Here is a 17,114-nt window from a genome sequence, read left to right as displayed (position 1 = left end):
TGCCGTAGTGTACTCGGACGCTCATGTAATTGCATTTCAAAGGCACAGTATTTTCCATCATCTCCCCCCTACCCCCATCGCCCTTCCCCCCTGGGGGCCTGCACAGGGAGGAAATTCAGGTCCTGTGCAATACACAAACGCTGAAGATCTACTGTACAGTACTGTTTTGCTCAGTTGGTAGCGTCAGAATACACTCATTTCATCCCGCTGTTTAGGTGCATTTAGCGTAAAGAATCGCTCCTGCAGATGTACTTTGATTTATGTGAAACCTGTGTGCATCCTTCCATTGACTGTCTTACAATGTAAATAAAATAATACAGTGCATTATTACAGAAAAAAAAAAAAAAAAGAAAGAAAGCACATCAGGTCTCGAACCCTGGACTCCCAGCGAGGGAGGTGGGAGCCTTCACCCCTAGCCCACGACGCCTCATGAGAGATTTCCAATTTCATGTGTGAAAGTACTGCAAACAGCGCCCGGCCCCCGCCCCATTGCTGTTGGTTTATGCCTTAGAGGACTCGGACGCTCGCATTTGTAAAGCACGGTGTTTTCCTCCGCCTCCTGCTAGCCTGTTGCCCTTCCCCCATGGGAGCCTGCACAGATCATGCAGTAGACAGGGAGGGAATGCAGGTCATGTGCAATACACAAACGCCCACTGTAGTACTATTTTGCTCACTTACAGTACCGTACTGTAGGTTGCATTTAGCGTAAAGAATCGCTCCTGCAGATGTACTTTGATTTATGTGAAACCTGTGTGCATCCTTCCATTGGATGTACTGTATTGGAGAGAATTTTTTTTTTTTAAAGTGAATGTCACGGGAACACATTAAAAATAAGGTTGGCACTTCCTTCCCATTGGTGTTGGTTTACAGTATGCCGTAGTGTACTCGGACGCTCATGTAATTGCATTTCAAAGGCACAGTATTTTCCATCGTCTCCCCCCTACCCCCATCGCCCTTCCCCCCTGGGGGCCTGCACAGGGAGGAAATTCAGGTCCTGTGCAATACACAAACGCTGAAGATCTACTGTACAGTACTGTTTTGCTCAGTTGGTAGCGTCAGAATACACTCATTTCATCCCGCTGTTTAGGTGCATTTAGCGTAAAGAATCGCTCCTGCAGATGTACTTTGATTTATGTGAAACCTGTGTGCATCCTTCCATTGACTGTCTTACAATGTAAATAAAATAATACAGTGCATTATTACAGAAAAAAAAAAAAAAAAGAAAGAAAGCACATCAGGTCTCGAACCCTGGACTCCCAGCGAGGGAGGTGGGAGCCTTCACCCCTAGCCCACGACGCCTCATGAGAGATTTCCAATTTCATGTGTGAAAGTACTGCAAACAGCGCCCGGCCCCCGCCCCATTGCTGTTGGTTTATGCCTTAGAGGACTCGGACGCTCGCATTTGTAAAGCACGGTGTTTTCCTCCGCCTCCTGCTAGCCTGTTGCCCTTCCCCCATGGGAGCCTGCACAGATCATGCAGTAGACAGGGAGGGAATGCAGGTCATGTGCAATACACAAACGCCCACTGTAGTACTATTTTGCTCACTTACAGTACCGTACTGTAGGTTGCATTTAGCGTAAAGAATCGCTCCTGCAGATGTACTTTGATTTATGTGAAACCTGTGTGCATCCTTCCATTGGATGTACTGTATTGGAGAGAATTTTTTTTTTTTTAAAGTGAATGTCACGGGAACACATTAAAAATAAGGTTGGCACTTCCTTCCCATTGGTGTTGGTTTACAGTATGCCGTAGTGTACTCGGACGCTCATGTAATTGCATTTCAAAGGCACAGTATTTTCCATCGTCTCCCCCCTACCCCCATCGCCCTTCCCCCCTGGGGGCCTGCACAGGGAGGAAATTCAGGTCCTGTGCAATACACAAACGCTGAAGATCTACTGTACAGTACTGTTTTGCTCAGTTGGTAGCGTCAGAATACACTCATTTCATCCCGCTGTTTAGGTGCATTTAGCGTAAAGAATCGCTCCTGCAGATGTACTTTGATTTATGTGAAACCTGTGTGCATCCTTCCATTGACTGTCTTACAATGTAAATAAAATAATACAGTGCATTATTACAGAAAAAAAAAAAAAAAAGAAAGAAAGCACATCAGGTCTCGAACCCTGGACTCCCAGCGAGGGAGGTGGGAGCCTTCACCCCTAGCCCACGACGCCTCATGAGAGATTTCCAATTTCATGTGTGAAAGTACTGCAAACAGCGCCCGGCCCCCGCCCCATTGCTGTTGGTTTATGCCTTAGAGGACTCGGACGCTCGCATTTGTAAAGCACGGTGTTTTCCTCCGCCTCCTGCTAGCCTGTTGCCCTTCCCCCATGGGAGCCTGCACAGATCATGCAGTAGACAGGGAGGGAATGCAGGTCATGTGCAATACACAAACGCCCACTGTAGTACTATTTTGCTCACTTACAGTACCGTACTGTAGGTTGCATTTAGCGTAAAGAATCGCTCCTGCAGATGTACTTTGATTTATGTGAAACCTGTGTGCATCCTTCCATTGGATGTACTGTATTGGAGAGAATTTTTTTTTTTTAAAAGTGAATGTCACGGGAACACATTAAAAATAAGGTTGGCACTTCCTTCCCATTGGTGTTGGTTTACAGTATGCCGTAGTGTACTCGGACGCTCATGTAATTGCATTTCAAAGGCACAGTATTTTCCATCGTCTCCCCCCTACCCCCATCGCCCTTCCCCCCTGGGGGCCTGCACAGGGAGGAAATTCAGGTCCTGTGCAATACACAAACGCTGAAGATCTACTGTACAGTACTGTTTTGCTCAGTTGGTAGCGTCAGAATACACTCATTTCATCCCGCTGTTTAGGTGCATTTAGCGTAAAGAATCGCTCCTGCAGATGTACTTTGATTTATGTGAAACCTGTGTGCATCCTTCCATTGACTGTCTTACAATGTAAATAAAATAATACAGTGCATTATTACAGAAAAAAAAAAAAAAAAGAAAGAAAGCACATCAGGTCTCGAACCCTGGACTCCCAGCGAGGGAGGTGGGAGCCTTCACCCCTAGCCCACGACGCCTCATGAGAGATTTCCAATTTCATGTGTGAAAGTACTGCAAACAGCGCCCGGCCCCCGCCACATTGCTGTTGGTTTATGCCTTAGAGGACTCGGACGCTCGCATTTGTAAAGCACGGTGTTTTCCTCCGCCTCCTGCTAGTCCTCCATTCCCATTATGCATTAGCGAACTCAGACGCTCATATATTTTAAAAGCACGGTGTTTATGCATTGTACTGTACATTCTTCCTTTTACACAATTACTGTAGTTGCGTCTCCATACACATACTGTACTGTACAATACTCCATACTTTTTCCACCGCCTCCCGTTACGCCTACAGTATTGCCAGAGCTGTAGATCAATCCGCCGCTATACTGTACGATCGAAAGTACTGGATTAGTGGAGCATTAGCGACACAGTGGTGGAGATGTGTAATGCATGATGAGTATCTAGATCGTCTCAACGCGCCTGCCTGTGATGAAACTCAGCTATCGCATTAGCGTGGCTAGACGCCCGTCTCGGCGGAGAAACAGTCAAGATAAAGGTGGCTACATCTGTAACAATAAGCATTTTTGATCAGCAGTTATTGATTTAAAGTATCGAAAATTGATTTGTAATTGGTGATCTTACATTGAAAAGATTTTTATGTCACCAGCCTATCATTACTTTGTATATATATATATATATATATAGTAAATAAGTCTCCTGTATACAATGTCTACGTTATGTATTATTGTAAGTAAACTTTAAATCTTTGCATTTGAAACTAAAGAATGACTCTGGTGGGATTCGAACCCACAACCTTTGAATAACTACAACCTACTAGAAGTCCAATGCGCTATCCATTGCACCACAGAGCCACTGATGTATCATATTTTTGTATCAACAGTACAATGTGTTGAATACTCTTATGTTTTAAATGACACAATCTGTGATGAAACTAATCTTTTTATTTTTCTATTTTTTAAGTATGCTGTAAAGAGAGTATCGTAGAGTGAGAGTAAAATTTTTGTAATGATTTCAGAAATAGCTCCCACTTTGTGTGAGGTGCAAATCAATATGGGGACAATTGCACCATGTCTGATTGAGTGTTTGTTGCAAAGAAACTGAAGATAGAAACATTTTGGTAACATTTATATAGGTTTTGTATTTTTACCAGTATAGATATTTATATTAATTTATATTATAATAATTACATGGCTATCGAGTGTCAGATATTTATAACATTTCTCCCAAATGCAACAGCTATGTCTGAGTCTTCCTCTTGCTGTTTTCAAGTGCAAGTCCTATATCAGGTTTTAGCAATTGTGTAGGTTATTTGTAATACCCATCTAAGGATTTTTTTATGATTTTTGAGTGTACTGTAGATACACTTTTAGCTTTGTATTCCTACGTGAGCAGACTCAACATAATATTTTCATTGCTGGTTAAAAATAACCATCCACATTTTTATTACCAGTTATTGATTTAAAGTATCTAAAATTGATTTGTAACTGGTCTTACATTGAAATGATTTTTATGTCAACAGCCTATAAGTACTTTGTATATATAGTGTATAGGTCTCCATATACAATGTCTATGTTATGTATCATTTTAAGTACATTTTAAATGTTTACATTTGAAGCTAAAGAATGACTCTGGTGGGACTCGAACCCACAACCTTTGAATAACTACAACCTACTAGAAGTCCAATGCGCTATCCATTGCGCCACAGAGCCACTGAAGCAGCAAGTGTTTGTATCGACAGTACAACTTGTAGAATACTTTCATGTTTTAAAAGCTACAATCTGTGATGAAACAAATCTATTATGTCTTTCTTTTTTCAGTAGGATGTATATACAGAGTATTGTAGAGTAAGAGCCAAAATTTTATACTGATTTCAGAAATAGCATCCTCATTGTGTGAGGTGCAAAAAAATGTGGGGACAATTGCACCCTGTGTGAAATAGTAACTGTTTATTGCAATACAAACTAAAGACCAAAATATTTTCTAAAATGTATTTAATGTTTAGAGTGCTTAACAGTGTAGATATTCATCTTATTTCATACTATAATGATAATGTTGCTAACCTGTGTCAGATATTTCCAACATTCCTCTTGAATGCAACATCCCTGTCTGAGTTTTCCAGCTGCTGATTTCGAGTGCAAGTCCTATATCAGGTTTAAGCAATTATTTAGCTAATATGTGATAACCATGTAAGGATTACAGGTAAAAAGGATTTAATGTTTTTTGAGTGTAGATACCCTTCAAGGTCTGCATAGCTAGCTGAGCAGACTCAACATTGAATTTGGTTGCTGGTTAAATATAACAATAAGCATTTTTGATCAGCAGTTATTGATTTAAAGTATCGAAAATTGATTTGTAATTGGTGATCTTACATTGAAAAGATTTTTATGTCACCAGCCTATCATTACTATGTATATATATATATATATATATATATATAGTATAGTAAATAAGTCTCCTGTATACAATGTCTACGTTATGTATTATTGTAAGTAAACTTTAAATCTTTGCATTTGAAACTAAAGAACGACTCTGCTGGGACTCGAACCCACAACCATTGAATAACTACAACCTACTAGAAGTCCAATGCGCTATCCATTGCGCCACAGAGCCACTGATGTATCATATTTTTGTATCAACAGTACAATGTGTTGAATACTCTTATGTTTTAAATGACACAATCTGTGATGAAACTAATCTTTTTATTTTTCTATTTTTTAAGTATGCTGTAAAGAGAGTATCGTAGAGTGAGAGTAAATTTTTTGTAATGATTTCAGAAATAGCTCCCACTTTGTGTGAGGTGCAAATCAATATGGGGACAATTGCACCATGTCTGATTGAGTGTTTGTTGCAAAGAAACTGAAGATAGAAACATTTTGGTAACATTTATATAGGTTTTGTATTTTTACCAGTATAGATATTTATATTAATTTATATTATAATAATTACATGGCTATCGAGTGTCAGATATTTATAACATTTCTCCCAAATGCAACAGCTATGTCTGAGTCTTCCTCTTGCTGTTTTCAAGTGCAAGTCCTATATCAGGTTTTAGCAATTGTGTAGGTTATTTGTAATACACATCTAAGGATTTTTTATGATTTTTGAGTGTACTGTAAATACACTTTAAGCTTTGTATTCCTACGTGAGCAGACTCAACATAATATTTTCATTGCTGGTTAAAAATAGTCATCCACATTTTTATTACCAGTTATTGATTTAAAGTATCTAAAATTGATTTGTAACTGGTCTTACATTTAAATGATTTTTACGTCATCAGCCTATAATTACTTTGTATATATAGTATATAGGTCTCCCATATACAATGTCTATGTTATGTATCATTTTAAGTAAATTTTAAATGTTTGCATTTGAAGCTAAAGAATGACTCTGGTGGGACTCGAACCCACAACATTTGAATAACTACAACCTACTAGAAGTCCAATGCGCTATCCATTGCGCCACAGAGCCACTGCAGCAGCAAGCGTTTGTATCGACAGTACAACTTGTAGAATACTTTCAAGTTTTAAAAGCTACAATCTGTGATGAAACAAATCTATTATGTCTTTCTTTTTTTAGTAGGATGTATATACAGAGTATTGTAGAGTAAGAGCCAAAATTTTATACTGATTTCAGAAATAGCATCCTCATTGTGTGAGGTGCAAAAAAATGTGGGGACAATTGCACCCTGTGTGAAATAGTAACTGTTTATTGCAATACAAACTAAAGACCAAAATATTTTCTAAAATGTATTTAATGTTTAGAGTGCTTAACAGTGTAGATATTCATCTTATTTCATACTATAATGATAATGTTGCTAACCTGTGTCAGATATTTCCAACATTCCTCTTGAATGCAACATCCCTGTCTGAGTTTTCCGGCTGCTGATTTCGAGTGCAAGTCCTATATCAGGTTTAAGCAATTATTTAGCTAATATGTTATAACCATGTAAGGATTACAGGTAAAAAGGATTTAATGTTTTTTGAGTGTAGATACCCTTCAAGGTCTGCATAGCTAGCTGAGCAGACTCAACATTGAATTTGGTTGCTGGTTAAATATAACAATAAGCATTTTTGATCAGCAGTTATTGATTTAAAGTATCGAAAATTGATTTGTAATTTGTGATCTTACATTGAAAAGATTTTTATGTCACCAGCCTATCATTACTTTGTATATATATATATATATATATATATAGTAAATAAGTCTCCTGTATACAATGTCTACGTTATGTATTATTGTAAGTAAACTTTAAATCTTTGCATTTGAAACTAAAGAACTACTCTGGTGGGACTCGAACCCACAACCTTTGAATAACTACAACCTACTAGAAGTCCAATGGGCTATCCATTGCGCCACAGAGCCACTGATGTATCATATTTTTGTATCAACAGTACAATGTGTTGAATACTCTTATGTTTTAAATGACACAATCTGTGATGAAACTAATCTTTTTATTTTTCTATTTTTTAAGTATGCTGTAAAGAGAGTATCGTAGAGTGAGAGTAACATTTTTGTAATGATTTCAGAAATAGCTCCCACTTTGTGTGAGGTGCAAATCAATATGGGGACAATTGCACCATGTCTGATTGAGTGTTTGTTGCAAAGAAACTGAAGATAGAAACATTTTGGTAACATTTATATAGGTTTTGTATTTTTACCAGTATAGATATTTATATTAATTTATATTATAATAATTACATGGCTATCGAGTGTCAGATATTTATAACATTTCTCCCAAATGCAACAGCTATGTCTGAGTCTTCCTCTTGCTGTTTTCAAGTGCAAGTCCTATATCAGGTTTTAGCAATTGTGTAGGTTATTTGTAATACCCATCTAAGGATTTTTTATGATTTTTGAGTGTACTGTAGATACACTTTAAGCTTTGTATTCCTACGTGAGCAGACTCAACATAATATTTTCATTACTGGTTAAAAATAACCATCCACATTTTTATTACCAGTTATTGATTTAAAGTATCTAAAATTGATTTGTAACTGGTCTTACATTTAAATGATTTTTATGTCAACAGCCTATAATTACTTTGTATATATAGTGTATAGGTCTCCCATATACAATGTCTATGTTATGTATAATTTTAAGTACTTTTTAAATGTTTACATTTGAAGCTAAAGAATGACTCTGGTGGGACTCGAACCCACAACCTTTGAATAACTACAACCTACTAGAAATCAGATGTGCTATCCATTGCGCCACAGAGCCACTGAAGCAGCAAGTGTTTGTATCGACAGTACAACTTGTAGAATACTTTCATGTTTTAAAAGCTACAATCTGTGATGAAACAAATCTATTATGTCTTTCTTTTTTCAGTAGGATGTATATACAGAGTATTGTAGAGTAAGAGCCAAAATTTTATACTGATTTCAGAAATAGCATCCTCATTGTGTGAGGTGCAAAAAAATGTGGGGACAATTGCACCCTGTGTGAAATAGTAACTGTTTATTGCAATACAAACTAAAGACCAAAATATTTTCTAAAATGTATTTAATATTTAGAGTGCTTAACAGTGTAGATATTCATCTTATTTCATACTATAATGATAATGTTGCTAACCTGTGTCAAATATTTCCAACATTCCTCTTGAATGCAACATCCCTGTCTGAGTTTTCCGGCTGCTGATTTCGAGTGCAAGTCCTATATCAGGTTTAAGCAATTATTTAGCTAATATGTGATAACCATGTAAGGATTACAGGTAAAAAGGATTTAATGTTTTTTGAGTGTAGATACCCTTCAAGGTCTGCATAGCTAGCTGAGCAGACTTAACATTGAATTTGGTTGCTGGTTAAATATAACAATAAGCATTTTTGATCAGCAGTTATTGATTTAAAGTATCGAAAATTGATTTGTAATTGGTGATCTTACATTGAAAAGATTTTTATGTCACCAGCCTATCATTAATTTGTATATATATAAATATATATATATATATATATAGTAAATAAGTCTCCTGTATACAATGTCTACGTTATGTATTATTGTAAGTAAACTTTAAATCTTTGCATTTGAAACTAAAGAACAACTCTGGTGGGACTCGAACCCACAACCTTTGAATAATTACAACCTACTAGAAGTCCAATGCGCTATCCATTGCACCAAAGAGCCACTGATGTATCATATTTTTGTATCAACAGTACAATGTGTTGAATACTCTTATGTTTTAAATGACACAATCTGTGATGAAACTAATCTTTTTATTTTTCTATTTTTTAAGTATGCTGTAAAGAGAGTATCGTAGAGTGAGAGTAAAATTTTTGTAATGATTTCAGAAATAGCTCCCACTTTGTGTGAGGTGCAAATCAATATGGGGACAATTGCACCATGTCTGATTGAGTGTTTGTTGCAAAGAAACTGAAGATAGAAACATTTTGGTAACATTTATATAGGTTTTGTATTTTTACCAGTATAGATATTTATATTAATTTATATTATAATAATTACATGGCTATCGAGTGTCAGATATTTATAACATTTCTCCCAAATGCAACAGCTATGTCTGAGTCTTCCTCTTGCTGTTTTCAAGTGCAAGTCCTATATCAGGTTTTAGCAATTGTGTAGGTTATTTGTAATACACATCTAAGGATTTTTTATGATTTTTGAGTGTACTGTAGATACACTTTAAGCTTTGTATTCCTACGTGAGCAGACTCAACATAATATTTTCATTGCTGGTTAAAAATAACCATCCACATTTTTATTACCAGTTATTGATTTAAAGTATCTAAAATTGATTTGTAACTGGTCTTACATTTAAATGATTTTTATGTCAACAGCCTATAATTACTTTGTATATATAGTGTATAGGTCTCCCATATACAATGTCTATGTTATGTATCATTTTAAGTACATTTTAAATGTTTACATTTGAAGCTAAAGAATGACTCTGGTGGGACTCGAACCCACAACCTTTGAATAACTACAACCTACTAGAAGTCCAATGCGCTATCCATTGCGCCACAGAGCCACTGAAGCAGCAAGTGTTTGTATCGACAGTACAACTTGTAGAATACTTTCATGTTTTAAAAGCTACAATCTGTGATGAAACAAATCTATTATGTCTTTCTTTTTTCAGTAGGATGTATATACAGAGTATTGTAGAGTAAGAGCCAAAATTTTATACTGATTTCAGAAATAGCATCCTCATTGTGTGAGGAGCAAAAAAATGTGGGGACAATTGCACCCTGTGTGAAATAGTAACTGTTTATTGCAATACAAACTAAAGACCAAAATATTTTCTAAAATGTATTTAATGTTTAGAGTGCTTAACAGTGTAGATATTCATCTTATTTCATACTATAATGATAATGTTGCTAACCTGTGTCAGATATTTCCAACATTCCTCTTGAATGCAACATCCCTGTCTGAGTTTTCCGGCTGCTGATTTCGAGTGCAAGTCCTATATCAGGTTTAAGCAATTATTTAGCTAATATGTGATATCCATGTAAGGATTACAGGTAAAAAGGATTTAATGTTTTTTGAGTGTAGATACCCTTCAAGGTCTGCATAGCTAGCTGAGCAGACTCAACATTGAATTTGGTTGCTGGTTAAATATAACAATAAGCATTTTTGATCAGCAGTTATTGATTTAAAGTATCGAAAATTGATTTGTAATTGGTGATCTTACATTGAAAAGATTTTTATGTCACCAGCCTATCATTACTTTGTATATATAAATATATATATATATAGTAAATAAGTCTCCTGTATACAATGTCTACGTTATGTATTATTGTAAGTAAACTTTAAATCTTTGCATTTGAAACTAAAGAACTACTCTGGTGGGACTCGAACCCACAACCTTTGAATAACTACAACCTACTAGAAGTCCAATGCGCTATCCATTGCGCCACAGAGCCACTGCTGTGTCATGTTTTTGTATCAACAGTACAATGTGTTGAATACTCTTATGTTTTAAATGACACAATCTGTGATGAAACTAATCTTTTTATTTTTCTATTTTTTAAGTATGCTGTAAAGAGAGTACCGTAGAGTGAGAGTAAAATTTTTTATATGATTTCAGAAATAGCTCCCACTTTGTGTGAGGTGCAAATCAATATGGGGACAATTGCACCATGTCTGATTGAGTGTTTGTTGCAAAGAAACTGAAGATAGAAACATTTTGGTAACATTTATATAGGTTTTGTATTTTTACCAGTATAGATATTTATATTAATTTATATTATAATAATTACATGGCTATCGAGTGTCAGATATTTATAACATTTCTCCCAAATGCAACAGCTATGTCTGAGTCTTCCTCTTGCTGTTTTCAAGTGCAAGTCCTATATCAGGTTTTAGCAATTGTGTAGGTTATTTGTAATACACATCTAAGGATTTTTTATGATTTTTGAGTGTACTGTAGATACACTTTAAGCTTTGTATTCCTACGTGAGCAGACTCAACATAATATTTTCATTACTGGTTAAAAATAACCATCCACATTTTTATTACCAGTTATTGATTTAAAGTATCTAAAATTGATTTGTAACTGGTCTTACATTTAAATGATTTTTATGTCAACAGCCTATAATTACTTTGTATATATAGTGTATAGGTCTCCCATATACAATGTCTATGTTATGTATCATTTTAAGTACATTTTAAATGTTTACATTTGAAGCTAAAGAATGACTCTGGAGGGACTCAAACCCACAACCTTTGAATAACTACAACCTACTAGAAGTCCAATGCGCTATCCATTGCGCCACAGAGCCACTGAAGCAGCAAGTGTTTGTATCGACAGTACAACTTGTAGAATACTTTCATGTTTTAAAAGCTACAATCTGTGATGAAACAAATCTATTATGTCTTTCTTTTTTCAGTAGGATGTATATACAGAGTATTGTAGAGTAAGAGCCAAAATTTTATACTGATTTCAGAAATAGCATCCTCATTGTGTGAGGTGCAAAAAAATGTGGGGACAATTGCACCCTGTGTAAAATAGTAACTGTTTATTGCAATACAAACTAAAGACCAAAATATTTTCTAAAATGTATTTAATGTTTAGAGTGCTTAACAGTGTAGATATTCATCTTATTTCATACTATAATGTTGCTAACCTGTGTCAGATATTTCCAACATTCCTCTTGAATGCAACATCCCTGTCTGAGTTTTCCGGCTGCTGATTTCGAGTGCAAGTCCTATATCAGGTTTAAGCAATTATTTAGCTAATATGTGATAACCATGTAAGGATTACAGGTAAAAAGGATTTAATGTTTTTTGAGTGTAGATACCCTTCAAGGTCTGCATAGCTAGCTGAGCAGACTCAACATTGAATTTGGTTGCTGGTTAAATATAACAATAAGCATTTTTGATCAGCAGTTATTGATTTAAAGTATCGAAAATTGATTTGTAATTGGTGATCTTACATTGAAAAGATTTTTATGTCACCAGCCTATCATTACTTTGTATATATATATATATATATATAGTAAATAAGTCTCCTGTATACAATGTCTACGTTATGTATTATTGTAAGTAAACTTTAAATCTTTGCATTTGAAACTAAAGAACGACTCTGGTGGGACTCGAACCCACAACCTTTGAATAACTACAACCTACGAGAAGTCCAATGCGCTATCCATTGCGCCACAGAGCCACTGTAGCAGCAAGCGTTTGTATCGACAGTACAACTTGTAGAATACTTTCAAGTTTTAAAAGCTACAATCTGTGATGAAACAAATCTATTATGTCTTTCTTTTTTTAGTAGGATGTATATACAGAGTATTGTAGAGTAAGAGCCAAAATTTTATACTGATTTCAGAAATAGCATCCTCATTGTGTGAGGTGCAAAAAAATGTGGGGACAATTGCACCCTGTGTCAAATAGTAACTGTTTATTGCAATACAAACTAAAGACCAAAATATTTTCTAAAATGTATTTAATATTTAGAGTGCTTAACAGTGTAGATATTCATCTTATTTCATACTATAATGATAATGTTGCTAACCTGTGTCAGATATTTCCAACATTCCTCTTGAATGCAACATCCCTGTCTGAGTTTTCCGGCTGCTGATTTCGAGTGCAAGTCCTATATCAGGTTTAAGCAATTATTTAGCTAATATGTGATAACCATGTAAGGATTACAGGTAAAAAGGATTTAATGTTTTTTGAGTGTAGATACCCTTCAAGGTCTGCATAGCTAGCTGAGCAGACTCAACATTGAATTTGGTGCTTGTTAAATATAACAATAAGCATTTTTGATCAGCAGTTATTGATTTAAAGTATCGAAAATTGATTTGTAATTGGTGATCTTACATTGAAAAGATTTTTATGTCACCAGCCTATCATTATTTTGTATATATATATAGTAAATAAGTCTCCTGTATACAATGTCTACGTTATGTATTATTGTAAGTAAACTTTAAATCTTTGCATTTGAAACTAAAGAACTACTCTGGTGGGACTCGAACCCACAACCTTTGAATAACTACAACCTACTAGAAGTCCAATGCGCTATCCATTGCGCCACAGAGCCACTGATGTGTCATATTTTTGTATCAACAGTACAATGTGTTGAATACTCTTATGTTTTAAATGACACAATCTGTGATGAAACTAATCTTTTTATTTTTCTATTTTTTAAGTATGCTGTAAAGAGAGTACCGTAGAGTGAGAGTAAAATTTTTGTAATGATTTCAGAAATAGCTCCCACTTTGTGTGAGGTGCAAATCAATATGGGGACAATTGCACCATGTCTGATTGAGTGTTTGTTGCAAAGAAACTGAAGATAGAAACATTTTGGTAACATTTATATAGGTTTTGTATTTTTACCAGTATAGATATTTATATTAATTTATATTATAATAATTACATGGCTATCGAGTGTCAGATATTTATAACATTTCTCCCAAATGCAACAGCTATGTCTGAGTCTTTCTCTTGCTGTTTTCAAGTGCAAGTCCTATATCAGGTTTTAGCAATTGTGTAGGTTATTTGTAATACACATCTAAGGATTTTTTATGATTTTTGAGTGTACTGTAGATACACTTTAAGCTTTGTATTCCTACGTGAGCAGACTCAACATAATATTTTCATTGCTGGTTAAAAATAACCATCCACATTTTTATTACCAGTTATTGATTTAAAGTATCTAAAATTGATTTGTAACTGGTCTTACATTTAAATGATTTTTATGTCAACAGCCTATAATTACTTTGTATATATAGTGTATATGTCTCCCATATACAATGTCTATGTTATGTATCATTTTAAGTACATTTTAAATGTTTACATTTGAAGCTAAAGAATGACTCTGGTGGGACTCGAACCCACAACCTTTGAATAACTACAACCTACTAGAAGTCCAATGCGCTATCCATTGCGCCACAGAGCCACTGAAGCAGCAAGTGTTTGTATCGACAGTACAACTTGTAGAATACTTTCATGTTTTAAAAGCTACAATCTGTGATGAAACAAATCTATTATGTCTTTCTTTTTTCAGTAGGATGTATATACAGAGTATTGTAGAGTAAGAGCCAAAATTTTATACTGATTTCAGAAATAGCATCCTCATTGTGTGAGGTGCAAAAAAATGTGGGGACAATTGCACCCTGTGTGAAATAGTAACTGTTTATTGCAATACAAACTAAAGACCAAAATATTTTCTAAAATGTATTTAATGTTTAGAGTGCTTAACAGTGTAGATATTCATCTTATTTCATACTATAATGATAATATTGCTAACCTGTGTCAGATATTTCCAACATTCCTCTTGAATGCAACATCCCTGTCTGAGTTTTCCGGCTGCTGATTTCGAGTGCAAGTCGAAAATGACACAATCTGTGATGAAACTAATCTTTTTATTTTTCTATTTTTTAAGTAGGCTGTAAAGAGAGTATCGTAGAGTGAGAGTCAAATTTTTGTAATGATTTCAGAAATAGCTCCCACTTTGTGTGAGGTGCAAATCAATATGGGGACAATTGCACCATGTCTGATTGAGTGTTTGTTGCAAAGAAACTGAAGACAGAAACATTTTGGTAACATTTATATAGGTTTTGTATTTTTACCAGTATAGATATTTATATTAATTTATATTATAATAATTACATGGCTATCGAGTGTCAGATATTTATAACATTGCTTCCAAATGCAACAGCTATGTCTGAGTCTTCCTCTTGCTGTTTTCAAGTGCAAGTCCTATATCAGGTTTTAGCAATTGTGTAGGTTATTTGTAATACACATCTAAGGATTTTTTATGATTTTTGAGTGTACTGTAGATACACTTCAAGCTTTGTATTCCTACGTGAGCAGACTCAACATAATATTTTGATTGCTGGTTAAAAATAACCATCCACATTTTTATTAACAGTTATTGATTTAAAGTATCTAAAATTGATTTGTAACTGGTCTTACTTTTAATTGATTTTTATGTCACCAGCCAATCATTACTTTGTATATATATATATATATATATAGCAAATAAGTCTCCTGTATACAATGTCTACGTTATGTATTATTGTAAGTAAACTTTAAATCTTTGCATTTGAAACTAAAGAACGACTTTGGTGGGACTCGAACCCACAACCTTTTAATAACTACAACCTACTAGAATTCCAATGCGCTATCCATTGTGCCACAGAGCACAATGCGTTGAATACTCTTATGTTTTAAATGACACAATCTGTGATGAAACTAATCTTTTTATTTTTCTATTTTTTAAGTATGCTGTAAAGAGAGTATCGTAGAGTGAGAGTAACATTTTTGTAATGATTTCAGAAATGGCTCCCACTTTGTGTGAGGTGCAAATCAATATGGGGACAATTGCACCATGTCTGATTGAGTGTTTGTTGCAAAGAAACTGAAGACAGAAACATTTTGGTAACATTTATATAGGTTTTGTATTTTTACCAGTATAGATATTTATATTAATTTATATTATAATAATTACATGGCTATCGAGTGTCAGATATTTATAACATTTCTCCCAAATGCAACAGCTATGTCTGAGTCTTCCTCTTGCTGTTTTCAAGTGCAAGTCCTATATCAGGTTTTAGCAATTGTGTAGGTTATTTGTAATACCCATCTAAGGATTTTTTATGATTTTTGAGTGTACTGTAGATACACTTTAAGCTTTGTATTCCTACGTGAGCAGACTCAACATAATATTTTCATTGCTGGTTAAAAATAGCCATCCACATTTTTATTACCAGTTATTGATTTAAAGTATCTAAAATTGATTTGTAACTGGTCTTACATTAAAATGATTTTTATGTCAACAGCCTATAATTACTTTGTATATATAGTATATAGGTCTCCCATATACAATGTCTATGTTATGTATCATTTTAAGTAAATTTTAAATGTTTGCATTTGAAGCTAAAGAATGACTCTGGTGGGACTCGAACCCACAACCTTTGAATAACTACAACCTACTAGAAGTCCAATGCGCTATCCATTGCGCCACAGAGCCACTGATGCAGCAAGCATTTGTATCGACAGTACAACTTGTAGAATACTTTCATGTTTTAAAAGCTACAATCTGTGATGAAACAAATATATTATGTCTTTCTTTTTTTAGTAGGATGTATATACAGAGTATTGTAGAGTAAGAGCCAAAATTTATACTGATTTCAGAAATAGCATCCTCATTGTGTGAGGTGCAAAAAAATGTGGGGACAATTGCACCCTGTGTGAAATAGTAACTGTTTATTGCAATACAAACTAAAGACCAAAATATTTTCTAAAATGTATTTAATGTTTAGAGTGCTTAAAAATGATTTCATACTATAATGATAATGTTGCTAACCTGTGTCAGATATTTTCCAACATTCCTCTTGAATGCAACATCCCTGTCTGAGTTTTCCGGCTGCTGATTTCGAGTGCAAGTCCTATATCAGGTTTAAGCAATTATTTAGCTAATATGTGATAACCATGTAAGGATTACAGGTAAAAAGGATTTAATGTTTTTTGAGTGTAGATACCCTTCAAGGTCTGCATAGCTAGCTGAGCAGACTCAACATTGAATTTGGTTGCTGGTTAAATATAACAATAAGCATTTTTGATCAGCAGTTATTGATTTAAAGTATCGAAAATTGATTTGTAATTGGTGATTTTACATTGAAAAGATT

At 34.7% G+C, this 17,114-nt stretch overlaps 11 non-coding genes across 11 annotated transcripts; all 11 read right to left on the bottom strand.

The window, feature by feature from the left end:
- Nucleotides 1–3,796: 3,796 nt before the first annotated feature.
- On the bottom strand, nt 3,797–3,882 carry TRNAR-UCU (transfer RNA arginine (anticodon UCU)). The gene is given in 2 exon segments: nt 3,797–3,832; nt 3,846–3,882. It is a non-coding gene; the product is annotated as a tRNA-Arg (tRNA).
- Nucleotides 3,883–4,654: 772 nt separating this feature from the next.
- Nucleotides 4,655–4,740, bottom strand: TRNAR-UCU (transfer RNA arginine (anticodon UCU)). Its single transcript is given in 2 exon segments — nt 4,655–4,690; nt 4,704–4,740. It is a non-coding gene; the product is annotated as a tRNA-Arg (tRNA).
- Nucleotides 4,741–5,555: 815 nt separating this feature from the next.
- Nucleotides 5,556–5,641, bottom strand: TRNAR-UCU (transfer RNA arginine (anticodon UCU)). Its single transcript is given in 2 exon segments — nt 5,556–5,591; nt 5,605–5,641. It is a non-coding gene; the product is annotated as a tRNA-Arg (tRNA).
- A 772-nt stretch (nt 5,642–6,413) lies between these two features.
- On the bottom strand, nt 6,414–6,499 carry TRNAR-UCU (transfer RNA arginine (anticodon UCU)). Its single transcript is given in 2 exon segments — nt 6,414–6,449; nt 6,463–6,499. It is a non-coding gene; the product is annotated as a tRNA-Arg (tRNA).
- A 3,424-nt stretch (nt 6,500–9,923) lies between these two features.
- Nucleotides 9,924–10,009, bottom strand: TRNAR-UCU (transfer RNA arginine (anticodon UCU)). The gene is given in 2 exon segments: nt 9,924–9,959; nt 9,973–10,009. It is a non-coding gene; the product is annotated as a tRNA-Arg (tRNA).
- Nucleotides 10,010–10,815: 806 nt separating this feature from the next.
- On the bottom strand, nt 10,816–10,901 carry TRNAR-UCU (transfer RNA arginine (anticodon UCU)). The gene is given in 2 exon segments: nt 10,816–10,851; nt 10,865–10,901. It is a non-coding gene; the product is annotated as a tRNA-Arg (tRNA).
- Nucleotides 10,902–11,673: 772 nt separating this feature from the next.
- On the bottom strand, nt 11,674–11,759 carry TRNAR-UCU (transfer RNA arginine (anticodon UCU)). Its single transcript is given in 2 exon segments — nt 11,674–11,709; nt 11,723–11,759. It is a non-coding gene; the product is annotated as a tRNA-Arg (tRNA).
- Nucleotides 11,760–12,557: 798 nt separating this feature from the next.
- Nucleotides 12,558–12,643, bottom strand: TRNAR-UCU (transfer RNA arginine (anticodon UCU)). The gene is given in 2 exon segments: nt 12,558–12,593; nt 12,607–12,643. It is a non-coding gene; the product is annotated as a tRNA-Arg (tRNA).
- A 793-nt stretch (nt 12,644–13,436) lies between these two features.
- On the bottom strand, nt 13,437–13,522 carry TRNAR-UCU (transfer RNA arginine (anticodon UCU)). Its single transcript is given in 2 exon segments — nt 13,437–13,472; nt 13,486–13,522. It is a non-coding gene; the product is annotated as a tRNA-Arg (tRNA).
- Nucleotides 13,523–14,294: 772 nt separating this feature from the next.
- Nucleotides 14,295–14,380, bottom strand: TRNAR-UCU (transfer RNA arginine (anticodon UCU)). Its single transcript is given in 2 exon segments — nt 14,295–14,330; nt 14,344–14,380. It is a non-coding gene; the product is annotated as a tRNA-Arg (tRNA).
- Nucleotides 14,381–16,370: 1,990 nt separating this feature from the next.
- Nucleotides 16,371–16,456, bottom strand: TRNAR-UCU (transfer RNA arginine (anticodon UCU)). The gene is given in 2 exon segments: nt 16,371–16,406; nt 16,420–16,456. It is a non-coding gene; the product is annotated as a tRNA-Arg (tRNA).
- Between the last annotated feature and the right edge of the window lie 658 nt (nt 16,457–17,114).

Source organism: Pseudophryne corroboree, chromosome 4, assembly GCF_028390025.1.
Source record: "Pseudophryne corroboree isolate aPseCor3 chromosome 4, aPseCor3.hap2, whole genome shotgun sequence".
Lineage (NCBI taxonomy): Eukaryota > Metazoa > Chordata > Amphibia > Anura > Myobatrachidae > Pseudophryne > Pseudophryne corroboree.
This window is presented reverse-complemented; position numbering and strand designations above follow the sequence as displayed.